At 37.8% G+C, this 13,390-nt stretch overlaps 1 long non-coding RNA gene across 1 annotated transcript in view; it reads left to right on the top strand.

The window, feature by feature from the left end:
- Positions 1–5,846: 5,846 nt before the first annotated feature.
- Positions 5,847–13,390, top strand: part of LOC130453745 (uncharacterized) — a 41,073-nt gene continuing 33,529 nt past the window's right edge. Inside the window, exons 1-2 of the long non-coding RNA XR_008911282.1 lie at positions 5,847–5,966; positions 12,405–12,510. This is a non-coding gene — a long non-coding RNA (uncharacterized LOC130453745). The remainder of the gene's footprint in view (positions 5,967–12,404; positions 12,511–13,390) is intronic.

Genomic DNA, 13,390 nt, shown 5'->3' with positions numbered 1-13,390 from the left:
ATGGGGGAGCCATTATTTATTTATTTAAAGTGTGGGCAGAGAGACCACCATTTAAGTTTGCATTTTCCCACTGAAGTCTTCTGAGGCCTTTGCCCAAGGCATTTAGATTTGGCTTGCTAGTAAAAAATAATGTAATTTGGCAATTGCTGCAGCTTTGTGTGTGTCCGACGTTGTATGTTTAAGTGGAACCTCATGGAAGTTCTGGAAATTCAGGTCACAAAAGTAGTTTTATAACTGCCTCCCATTGTAAATGCCAGCTGAGACTCTGACCATGTAAGGAATGGGCTAGTAGAAAGATCACGGGATTCAGTCAAAGGACCTGGGCTCAGATCTTGGCTTTCTCCTACTTAATATTTCTGTGACTCAGAATAAGTTGAGTCCCTTCCTTGACCTGCCCTCCATGTTCTCATCTATATAATAAAAGGGTTGGAATGGATGATCTGGCAGAATTGTTCCACTAGGAGAATCTAAGCTTAAAAACAGAATCTACTTCTTTATAGATGTAATAGAAAAATTATTCTCCTGGAATAATGTATATATAGTTTAAATTTAGTCAGACTTTAAAGGATAAGAAACTAGGTGGCTCAGTGGATAGAGTGCCAGGCCTGGAGTCAGGAAAATTTGAGTTCAAATCTGACCTCAGACATTTATCAGCTCTCATTCTATATGCCCCAAAGGGATGTGTCATTATTATAATCACCCTTGACACAGATATCCATATATTCAAGTTACTGGTCTGTTTTAGAACTAGTCAGATATGGTCCCTTCCCTTTGGGATTACCAAGATGACCAATGGTATGGTCAAACAGCAGATGGACCATACACTGTGTCATAGAGACTAGGTGGCTCAGTGGACAGAGTGCCAGGCCTGGAGTTAGTTCAAATATGACTTTAGACAGTTACTAGGTGGGGGGCCCTGGGCAAGTCACTTAACCCTGTTTGCTCCAGTTTTATCATCTGTAAAATGAGCTGGTGAAGGAAATGGCAAACCACTCCAGTATCTCTGCCAAGAAAACCCCAAATGGTATCACAAAGAGTCAGAGACAACTAAACAACAACAAAGAAAATTAATAATTTATAAAGAAGAGAGAGGTCATTCTAGACATAGGAAAGTCTTAAATAGAGATACTGAGGCAGGAGAGCACAAGGATGTGTTCATGGTTCAGAACTATTCAGTCAGGCTAGAGTATGGAGTTTGTGGCAGAAAATAATAAGGTGCAGCTAGGTGATGCAGTGGATAAAAAGCCAATTCTGGGGTCAAGAAGACCTGAGTTTAAGTGTGAATATTTACCAGCTCTGTGACTCTGGGTAAATCACTTGACCTCTGTTTGCCTCAATTTCCCTCATCTGTAAAATGAGGATAATAGCAACTACCTCCCAGAGTTTTTGTGAGGATGAAATGAGGTAATAATTGTAAAGCACTTAGCATGATTCCTAGCACCTAGTAAGCATTATATAAATGTTAGCTATTATTAGCTTGACTGGGAAGATAGAATGGTAACAGATTGTGGAAGCTTTGAATGTCAGACAAAAGATTTTGTACCATTGGAGATATCTGAGTAAATCTAGAGATCCTGTTTTATCTTATGATGATGACAGAGAAGGAAATGGATCAACATCAAGTATATTGAAATAATAGAAACTTCTCAGATATCCTTGTCAGAGGGGGAAGCTCTGAAGGAGGAAGGAGGCCAGGAAAGGTCATTCCCAGAGGCATCACCCCACTCCTCAGTCCTCCCTACTGCTTCTTCATATTCCTGAATGAACTCCAAGTCAGTAGTTTCTGTTAATTGCATTTTCTTAATGCATTTTCTTAATGCATTTTCCCAATTGCCAGAAAAAAAATAATGGATCAAATTAAAGACACAAACGAATTCTCCTCCTGAATTTCACTTTGCTTTGCTTGTATCTCTGTTGTTGTATTTATATCATTCTCCTCCCACCCTTTCAGTTGAGGATTCTTCCTCATTCTTCACCTGGAAAATTGGGACCATCTGCGAAGAGCTCTCTCTTTTCTCCTACTTCTCCTCTCCTATCCCTCTGACATCATCTGTTTGTCATTAAAAGCTCTTCATAATCTGACTCTTCCCTATCTTTCCAGTGTTCTTCCAAATAACTTTCCTCCATGCACTCTACTGTTCAATCTTACTGATCTTCTAGCTGTTCCTCACACACCACACTCCATCTCCCAACTCTCCCCTCTTCCCTTTTGCCCTGGCTGTCTTCCATCCCTAGAATGCTCTCCTTCCTCATTTAGGACACTTAGATTTCCTTTAAGACCTAGCTCAGGGATAAACTTCTACAGGAGACCTTTCCTCGCCTCCCTCTTCCATCAGAGTTGCCTCCTCAGAGATTTTGTATCTTGTCTTCTTGTTGCTGTTGTTGTTATTGTTATTTGGGTATTTCAGTCATGTTCAATTCATTTGGCCTCTCTATTCTACCAGTCCCAATTACAATACAAGCCAAACTTAATAGTAATAGGGGAGTTCAAGAATGATAATTTCTTTTCAAACCAACTGACATTTGACCAATAATTTGCTATATCTAGTTGGACAAATCCTTAGAAATAAGTTTCTACATCTCTAAAATGACCACATGATGAGATGATCTCTTAGGTCCCCTTTCTCTAGTAGAATGTATGGTTCTTGACGGCAGGCATTGTTTTTATCATTGTGTCCCCAGTGCCTAGCATAGTCACTGATGCATGAGGTGTTTATAGCCTAGGTGACCACTTCTAACTTGAGATCCATGATCTTATGATCTCTTTGAGAATCAGTTTCCTCATCTATAAATTGACAAAATGATGGGGTTGGCCTAGATGATCTTACAAGTTCCTTTTATTCTCCAATTTCATGTCAAGAAAGATGAGGCTGTTACCCCATTGACAACTAGACACATTCACACTTGTTCTATTAGTTGGGGCCATCTGTCATACATTGGACCTACCTTGGTTGTACCAATTGTTGTTCTTGGTTGTTCTGAATCTCAGTGACCCAGTTTCTCTGAATGTGCAAATGTACTTTTTTTTTTAACATTATAGGTACAAGTTGTATGCTTGAACTACCTTATTTCTGAATCCTCATTCCTATTCCAGTCAACCCTACTTTTCCTCAAGTCCATGCCTACTCAGATTGCTCACCTCCTAGCCCTTTCCCCTATATCCTATGGAATCTGTGCTTTCTTCACAATAAACAAATGCTCAAAATTTTCTATCTATTTCTTTCTTTTCCCCACCTACTTTTCCAACCAATGCTCCATGCCTCAATCTCCTTTCCTTCCTGACCTACAAATCTTCATCCTCTTATTATCCCTAGCACTCACTTTCTCTTCTCTCTGTTCTTACTCCAGAGCCTCTTAATATCAATGAAGAAAATAACAAAACTAACCTGACTTCATGCACTAAATTTATGTTTTCAAACTTCAGTTAGGTCCCTGATACTACTAAATTGATCACATGATGGGGCTGGACTATCTAGATGATCTTTGGGCTCACTTCTGTTCTCTGACTACATGAAATTCTTTTGCTATATTCTTATGGAAGCCTAATCTCATTCCCTAAAGGGTCCATTCCAAAACTCCTCTTCTCAAGCTTCTCTTCCCTCACCATCCCTCAATCTCCTAATATGGAAATTTATAGCGAATGACTGACTCTCCTTCTTCACTAAGACTGAGATCATCTGCTATGACATTCTCTACCTGCCCCTTCTATTGCTCAAAACATCTCAGCATAATACATCTTTTTCTCCTTCCCCTAGATCACAGGATAAGAGATGCCCCTTTTCCATATCAAAGCTTACTTTTTAAAAAATCTGTATCACTGATCCCATTCCCTTCTACCTCCTCTAGCAGCCATTCCTCTCATACATCTTCAAGCTCTCCTTCTACACTGATTTTTTTTGTCTCATTTGTCCACAAACATGCTCAGGTATCAACAGTATTTCCCCTTCTATCCCATTCAATCACAGATGTAGTGTGAAGGCCGCTCAATAATGACACCTTACTAAATCCAATATTTTTATTTCAATCTTTGACTTCTTTGCCAAAAGAAGACTCTGGCTTTTGGCACAGTCAACCCTCCCTCTTACTGGAAACTCATTGAATCATAGAATTTGACAGCTGGAAGGGATCTCAATGGTAATCTAACCAAACCTTAATTTGAAAGAAATAACTCTGCTATAAAGTACCTGATGAACAGCCATCTAGTTTTTGTTGGATAAGAGAACTCACTATCTCTTAAAAAAAGCATATATATGTGTATATGTGTACATGTATATGTAATAATAAAATACATATGATTGGTCATATATATATATAATAAATTATAATAAATATGCTTATCCAAGAGAAACAAATTCTCACATTAGCTATGTCCCAAAATCCATGTTTCATTCTTTTTTTTCCCTTTCGCCTTCCCACCTCTGTCCCTCCCCCTCCCCCAAAGACAGGTTATATAGATTGTACATATATATCACAGATATACATACCATAAAATGCATATTTCCCTTTTTGCCATATTGTGAAACAAGAGATATATTACTTATACTAGAGAAAAATTCATAGAGGAAATAAAGTGAAAAATAGTATGCTTCAATCTGCATTCAGACTGTCTGTTCCTTTTACCCACTACCTCCTGAGGCAGCTCATTCCACTTTTAGGACAGCTTTAATTGTTAGGAAGCTTTTCCAGATAACAAACTGAAAATTGCTTTTTGTCCTCCCATATTTTTGTCTACTGTTCCTGGTTTTGCCCTCTGGAACCAAACTAAACAAGTTTAACTCTCTTTCACATGACAGCCCTCCTAATACCTCTTCACTTATTTCTTAAAGCTCTCTTCCTTGGTAATCACATTCATTCTCAGGGCCCCAACTACTACTTCTCTTCAACTCTATGTTAAATCAAGTTGAAGAGTTGACCATCAACCAGGGAATGGCTGAACAAGTTGTGGTATATTATTGTAATGGAATACTATTGTGCCATAAGATGACAAACAAGCTGATCATACCAAAAAAACAAAACAAAACTAGACTTACATGAACTGATGTAAAGCGAAGTGAGCAGAACCAGAACAACAGACACAGTTACAGCAATGTTGCTTAATGAACAGCTGTGAATGACCTCATTATTCTCAGTAGTACTGTGATCCAAGACAATCCCAGATACTCATGATAAGAAATGCCATCCATCTCCAGAGAAGGAATTGATGGAGCTAAGCATATTCTATTCCACTTCTTTTTTAATTTTTGTTTCAGATTTCTTCCTCAAAATGACTAATATGGTAAAATCTATATGAGATTGCTTACCATCTCGGGGGGAGGGGATGGGTGGGAGGGAAGGAAGAAGGGAAGCAGAGAATTTAGAATTCAAAATTTAAAAAGAATAAATGTTAAAATTATTTTTATGTGTAAATGAAAAAAAAATAGGTCTTAATCAATGACACATGTTAAACCCAGTGGAATTGTGCATCAGATACGGGAGGGGCTTGCGGAGAGGAGAGGGAAAGAACATGAGTCTTGTAACCATGGGAAAATATTCTAAATCATCTAATTAAATAAAATTTTCAAAAAAAATAAATGAAAAAAATAAAACATAATTTAAAAATAATTTCCAAATCTATGTTTCCAGTCCTGAGCTCTTTTTTGAGCTCCAAACTTGCATCTCTTACTATCTACAGGTTATTGTCACTTGAATATCCAACCAATACCTTAAGTTCAATGAGTCAAAAAACAGTTTATTATCTTTTGTATAAATCTATTCATACTTTTGAGTTTATTATTTTTGTTTATGATACAATGATTCAGCTGATCTACCATATTTATAACCTTGGTATTATTGTTTACTCTTCTTTTAGCTTTCATTTCCATGTGCTGATCATTTCTCTAAAATAGCAATCACATTGTGGCATAGTTGAGAGGGTCCTGGATTTGGAGTCATGAAGATTTAGGTTTGAATCTATCTTCGGTTCCTAAGTAAGTCATTTAACATTTTTAAGTATCGGTTTTCTCACATGTAAAATGAGGGAATCAGACTTGATGGTCCCTTTTAACTCTAAATCTATGATCCTGGGACCCTTTCTCTTCACTGTTATGTCCACTCATAATGACCCACTTGGACTCTTTTACCCATTGGACTAACCTTCTAAAAGCATTCATGTCTTCTTAATTTCCTCTCTGTTTTTTAATCTTACCAGAATAATAATTCTTTTATGTAGTTCTCATCATGTCACTTGTTTGACAATTACTTTTCAGTGATTCCTCCTTACCTTCAAGGAGCTTATATCAATATAGATAATATATATAGATGTAAGAAGCTACATATTCAAGGTTATTTTGAAGAGAAAATAGTTGCAGATGAAAAGATGGATGAATGAATGAAAAACTGTTTATTGGGCATTTACTATGTACTAGTTATTGTAATAAGTACTGGGGATACTAAGATTGAATAAAATAATTCCTGACCTCAGAGAGCTTACACTTTAACAGAAGAAGAAAATATATATGAAGAAAACATTATACTGTTATTGTTTCCCAGGGAAAGGATATGCAAGACAAGTAGGAATATAGGGCCAGCTAGGTGGCAAGTGGATAGAGCACTGGGGTTGGAATGAGGAGGACTCATCTTCCTGAGTTCAAATCTGACCTCAGACACTCCTTAGTTGTGTGATCTTGGGCAAGTCATAACTGTTTGCCTCAGTTTCCTCATCTGTAAAAAAACGGAAATGACAACCACTCCAGGATCTTTGCCAAGAAAATCCAAAATGGAGTCACGAAGAATCAGATGTGACTGGAAAATAACTGAACAACAACAAGAATATAGGACAAGAGCACTTACTTGTCCTCAATTAATTCAAGTCACTAGCCTTAGATAAGTAACATCCTTGGTACTCGAAAAGATAGACTGATGAAATTGCTGAGCCCATGGGAATGTTATTTGACAGATCATGGAGAACTGGAGAGATACCACAGGATTTCTGTCCAAGTCTTCTGACAGACTGAGGATATTCATCCTCCCCTAGCATTTTTAGAGCCAATCAGAAGTCACATCTCCTTATGCAGACTTGGTACTGCACAGTCAAAAGGCAGATTTTCAGAAAGATAATGTTATTTGTAGGATGTGGTATGTAAGATGGTTTTAATATGACATAGTAGATACATTAGGAGGCTTTTGTATTCCAGACTTGTGTTATATGGACCTTCATTGGGGTAGTGGCAAGAAAGGGGTAAAATATATGAATTGTTTTGAATTAACATGTCTCAGTGACAATATGCTTTAGTCATAATTTAGATATGCTTTTAGTCATTGATAAAAAATTATTTTAAAAGAATAAACAAAAAAGTCATCATAATTATATTCTCTCTTCCAAGGAATCCCAAGCAATATTATACGGAAATTCAAAGAAGCAAAAAAGGGTAGCTGAGAGCAAAGGGTTAATATTTTCTTCTTAGTTTAAATTATATTTATTCTTTGGTTAAAAATATATTTAATACAGAGCACAGACTATATGATTTATCACCTGTTTGGAAGTCCTTTTCATCACTGTATATTTTACCAGTAAATATTTAATCCTTGGCATCAAATGCCACCCTGTTTATTAACTTTCAAGTTCATATTTTATAGTAAAATAAATTCTAGAACATTGCCCAAAGAGATGGATACTTCATCTACACAGTCCAGGTGGGCTATGAAATTATGCCAAAGGGGACCTAAAATAGTAGGTCTGGGTCTGCCTGTCTGAACTAAGATGCAAAATGACTTTCCTCTTTAGCTGGGTCTACACAATACCGTCACTGGCAAGGGAATAATAAGCTTCAGATACAGACAGCTCTCCTCTACCCATAGACATAACGACAATTGAGTGGATTGAGTGGAGAAGATGGAATATTATGTGGGTGTTCCCATTTATACTGAATCCTGAGGGGCTGGTCATCCTGCTTCCCTCTAAGATACATTATACCCAAAGCAAACAGATTCAGAAAAGCCCAACCTAACTCCAGCTACTTCTGGAAAATCATACACAAGCAAGCCAAAGCAGTTTCCAGGCTTGCCGTTGGCTAGGTAGAAGGTAGGCTAGTTGAGCAAGGGATACTTCAGAGATAAGGGATTTCATTATTTGGGGAATTTTTTCCTGTCTATGATCAAAGGTAATCTTTGAGAGTTATGATGGTCAATACATTCATCCCACATCACCTAAATTGGCAATAAGCTTCTCTTGAATTTAGGCAGGCTAGTCCTTAGATGACAGATGTATTTACAATTCATTGCCAAGCTGATTATCAAAACTTTTCCAGGTTTCTAGGCTTCACCACAGTTTATGGTCCACTTGGATAGCCTTCTAGAACATAAGGCCATCTTCATACCACAATAAGCGATTTGACAAAGATTTTGGCAGAGAGAACAAAACTAGTTTAATTGATTTGCTTAACCTAATGGTCCAGGATGGACAAATAGGAAAAAAAAATATAATAGGTGACTCCATTACATTATTAAGATGTCCTATGGCCAACTGATTTGACTATTCTCTGTATATTATTACAGTTGTGTTTTGGCCTAAATTAGCTTTACAGTTATCCTATACACAAACATATAGAGTGATCAATTATTTTAAAAAATATAAATGATCAGCAACTACTCAAATGTTCAAAAATACTGTTTAGATTTGTGAATAGATGATTATTATCAGCCTTCTCCTTAGGACTTTTCCCTTTTTTCTCCTAAAAGCTCAGCATACCGAATTCAGAGTCATAAGACTGTGTTCAAATTCTGATGTTGTCTTTTATAATTTATGTGAATTTGGACAAGTTAGTCTTTGGTTTTTATTTTTTTTTTCGCCTGGAAAATGAAGGTGTTGGATTGAATACCTATTAAGATTCCTGCCAAGCCAATAGTAAAGTTTCTGCTTGAATCTGTTATGATCTTTGCTGTTCAATTGCTTCCATCATATTCAACTCTTCATGTCCCAATTTGAGGACCCAATTTCTTAGCAAAGATACTGGAATGCCATTTCCGTCTCCAGCTCATTTTACAGTTGAGGAACTAAGGCAAACAGGATTAAGTGACTTGCCCAGGGTCACAGAGCTCATAAGTGTCTGAGGCTGGATTTGCACTCCAGCAACATTAGCTGCCCCTGTCAGGATTACTCACCATGATAATCCAATAGCTCTGTAATCTCATCAGCTATTTCTTCCAACAGGAACTATATGCTAAAACCTGTTTAAGCCTTTTCATCCTGTGTAACTATTAGTCAAATTCTCCTCTTAATTCTCTGTAGAGGGTTCTTCCAATATGCTGAGGGTGTGATAGAGGCTGGCACTGTAGCTCTCACCACTCCTACATCGATCAAAGTAGTGGGAAAAGATTCTTGGATTCACACATCTCACATTAAACATCACTATGCCCATGATAAAACACCGAAAGACAACTTAATGGGAGTCCAAGAATCCATTCAAACACAGATGCCCCAAGAACAACCCTTGATAAGTAAACATAGAGCCCATGAATGCAACAAAATCATGTAAGAAGAAATAGAGACAATGAATAGAGACAGTGAAACTGAAATAGAATAATGTCCAAGACGGATAGTATAAATTTGGGTTAGTTAGATCAGGGAGGATTAGCGTAGCCTGTGAAACACAGGAGAAGTGGTTCCTTGTGGAATCTGGGAGTTTATTTGGGTGGATTTAGAATCCCTTAGAATTATTAAACCAATATATGAATTTCAATCTCAAGCCTATACTAAAATATCATTAACCTCTACAATCAACCACATAGGAATAGAATAATCACCTTACAATCACACATTATGAAAGTTACCTACTTTCATTACATAAAGAAAAAAATCTCACTTGCACACATGTGGATGGCACGAACATCCTATATAAAGTCTCACTCACAAGCATCAAACTATTCACTCTTACATGCACACATGTTAATCTTACACACACGCATGATCCTGTAGCAAGGTGAGATGACAGACAAGTATGTATCCTGTAAAGGAGAAGGCACCCCAGACCTGTGACAAACTTCAAGCGACACCAAAGGATGGAAGACACACAGACAAATGGAAAAGAACTTTGAATCAAAGACATTATGGGAAATGAACTTCAGGAAAATTGGTCATGTAAGATTAATCTCCAATCATATTAACTTCACATATAGGAAAGTATATTCACATATACATTGGAATAAATATGCCTCCACTACAACATATTTAGAACACGAACAAATTTCATATTGACATTAGGGGCTGTGCTGTAAATAAGGACAGCCCATAAATTGTATATTTGTAAATAGATCTCTAGTACCAGAAGATATATATGTATATATGAATATAAATAACATGTGAAATGTGTAAATGTGTAAAACTAGCAGATATATATATATATATATATAGCATAATAATGGTCACATCAACGAATATAGATAAAAAGGAAAGAGTTAAAATACTTACCGTGAATAGACAGAGACAGAGTAGTTTAGGGCAGAAAAGGGAATATTGTAACTAGAGAGGTAATATAGGGACAGAATGAATCAGATTTCATTTAGATATAAATTTATATATATATATATACATATATATGTACCTATAAATGTTATGAATTGCTACATTGGAATTAGCATTATATAAGGCATAGAATAGTTCAATTTTACTTCAGATTTAAATTTTATATTGATTGCAATAGGAATGATTTTTGAATTAAGAAATTGTTATATTGTAAAAATTTTGCTGGTACATAATCCTAACCCTTTTCCCACAACTCAATCTTAGCATAAGATAGGAATTTAGATTAGCAAATAGAAAGATTAGGATAAAATTTATTATTTTGGGAGGGGGGAGGTTAGATGGGAACAATAAGTAGCACAGATAGATTAGAATAGACATAGAAGATAAGTAACTGGCATGGGCCAAGGTGGCACCACACGAGCAACAGGAAATGGAGGATTTGTGATAGAGGCTGGCACTAAAGAAAAAGTGCCAGACTGAAGAGTATATGAAATTGATCACTTCAATGGGGGGAGGGGCCCCAGGAGTGAATTTCCGGAGGAGAGAAGACTTTGGTGAGGAGAGCAGTGAGGGTTTCTCCATCTTGAGACATCGAAGAGAGAAGGTGGATAAAGATTTTCTCCTGAGGGTTACCCATTTTTCCTGCTGGTGACTAGAAATCCTTCCCCCCAACACTTCCCAATTAAAGAGACTTTCTGAAGAGAAACCTGAGCATTCTTTACCTCAGCTCCTGTTGCCCAGGGGTGAGTCCACCTGACTTTCTCAGGGGGGCTCAGGCTGTTAAGGCCTGAGTTCCCCCCAAACTCGAGGAGGGAGGAAAAGGGTTTAGATAGAGACAGGGACCCCCTTTTCCCACTTTACTTTTCCCATTGTTTCCTACCCATTATTCCTTTTGTATTATCTGATTGAGTTAACATTAAAGTTAACTGTTCCCCAAGCTGAGTGTGAGTGAACGGATCAAGGGGAGACCTTTAGGTCTCGAGTAGTGGGGGGGGACAAGAGGGACAAGAGCAAATTGGGGAGAGCAGCTTAAGCTAAAGAGAGAAGGCAGAAGGGAGAAAATCTTCAAACCCCCTGTCCTCTCTCTGAACCAAATTGTTACATATGCTGTCTCCGCTGAACCCCGCTTTGTGGGAAATGGGGGGTTCTCCTTTCCTTCCCCCTCTTCATACCTTGGGGTACAAGCCTCTCCTCTAGGGTACATCCCTTTCTTCTTTTTAATTTTCTTTTAAAACAAGGACCTTCCTCTCTTAACATTTTATAAAGCATTGGGACACATGGGCAATTTATTGATTAATTCTTGCTCTCACTGCATGATTCTCTTTTTGTGGTCCTACTTCCCTCCTTTATGTCATTTCTTCATCATAATTTCTCTCCAGTCTGCACTCAGCACCTCCTTCATCATGGAACTCACTCTAGTCCTGGAATTCACACATTGGAAAGACCCTCCACCTCTAAACTTCTCGCTCTGATTGAATGACTCCTTTCAAAACTTCCAATAAAAGAGGGCACCCAAATCAGTCCCATTCCTCTCCAGGTTGTGCTCCAGGCCTGTCACTCCTCTCTCTTTTTTGTTATCTTCCCTCATTAGAATATAAGCTTCTTGAGGGTAGCAACTGATTCATTCCACTTGTAGTCCTAGTACTTAGCATTGTGTGTACCACATAGTAAATGCAGGTATTTATTGATTAACATGAATGTCTGTTGACCAATTGACTGACTGGCTCATTATACAATATGCTGACTTTACTTGGCCACATTGTACCAGTTCTTTATAGCTGTATCATGATTAGGGGGACTTGAATACAGACTTCCTTGTGGTCCTCTCTCTACTAACTCATCAATCAAACCACTGGTTCTCCTTTCTTTTCCTTTTTCATTTGCTCTTATTTCTTTTCATTTTGAGAAAACCCAAAACATTTATGGTCCTGGAGAAAGGAAAGATTTTCAAGAAACCAAAGAGACTGGGGTGCCTCAGACCTCATTGGAATGAAGGGAAAAGAGCATGACAGGTAAGCAAAAACACCTGGGCTGGTCTTGTCCTAGCATGTGGTACTTAGCAGATTTATAAAAAATCAAAAATCTCAAGGGAGAAGGGAAGTGCATATGTGTGCATTTATAATGTCTGCTATATGAACTTGAGGTTCTAGCTAACAGAAGTAATTAGTCTTGACCATACAACACATGTGCATGTGGGTGGGTGAGAACGTGCCCAAATTACTTCAAATTGGCAGTGTGTATATGTACATACATGCAAACATATGTACACATGCACCAATAGGTACTGTATATTACTCATGTCCATTTATCTCTGTTGGTTAGAGCCTGATGTTAATAGAGCCAGCCCCTAGCTGCTGCCCACTGACCCATGACTCCTTGGGCCCAGGAAAGACAGCATACTTGCTGGAGAGAGTTATGACTATTATTTGGCATCCCAGGATATTTAACACAAAAACAGCAAGAGGTAGAAGGGGACTTCCAGTCTTTCTGCTTCATATTTTCCCAGAGTCTGGCCTCTTGAGGGAGGGGGAGGCATCCATATTCATGGACATGGTCTCCAACCTGTATTCTCTAGTTTGCTTTCCCCATCCCCATGTCTTATGATAGAAGCTCCCTATTTCCTTATATCTCAAGTGATTTTGAGTCTTTGAATTTTCCACTCTTATGTTACACTGCTGTATGAAGCACCAGAGTTCCTTCTATCCTTCACCAAAGCCTGACTCTGATGCCTCATTAAAGACCTGCACTTGACTCTAAGTTTGCAAAAGCTATTCCAGTTGATCATGAGTTTTGATGGCAAGTCCTATCAAGCTGGATAGTCTTTAAATGTGGATCAAGTGACCAACTATGTGTCTGTTTTCCCAGGATCCAACTAAGTTTAGAATGAGCAAA

Source organism: Monodelphis domestica, chromosome 4 (genome assembly GCF_027887165.1).
Source record: "Monodelphis domestica isolate mMonDom1 chromosome 4, mMonDom1.pri, whole genome shotgun sequence".
In the NCBI taxonomy this organism is placed as follows: Eukaryota; Metazoa; Chordata; class Mammalia; order Didelphimorphia; family Didelphidae; genus Monodelphis; species Monodelphis domestica.
The sequence above is the reverse complement of the archived record's forward strand: the minus strand, read 5'-3'. Positions and strand labels throughout refer to the sequence as shown.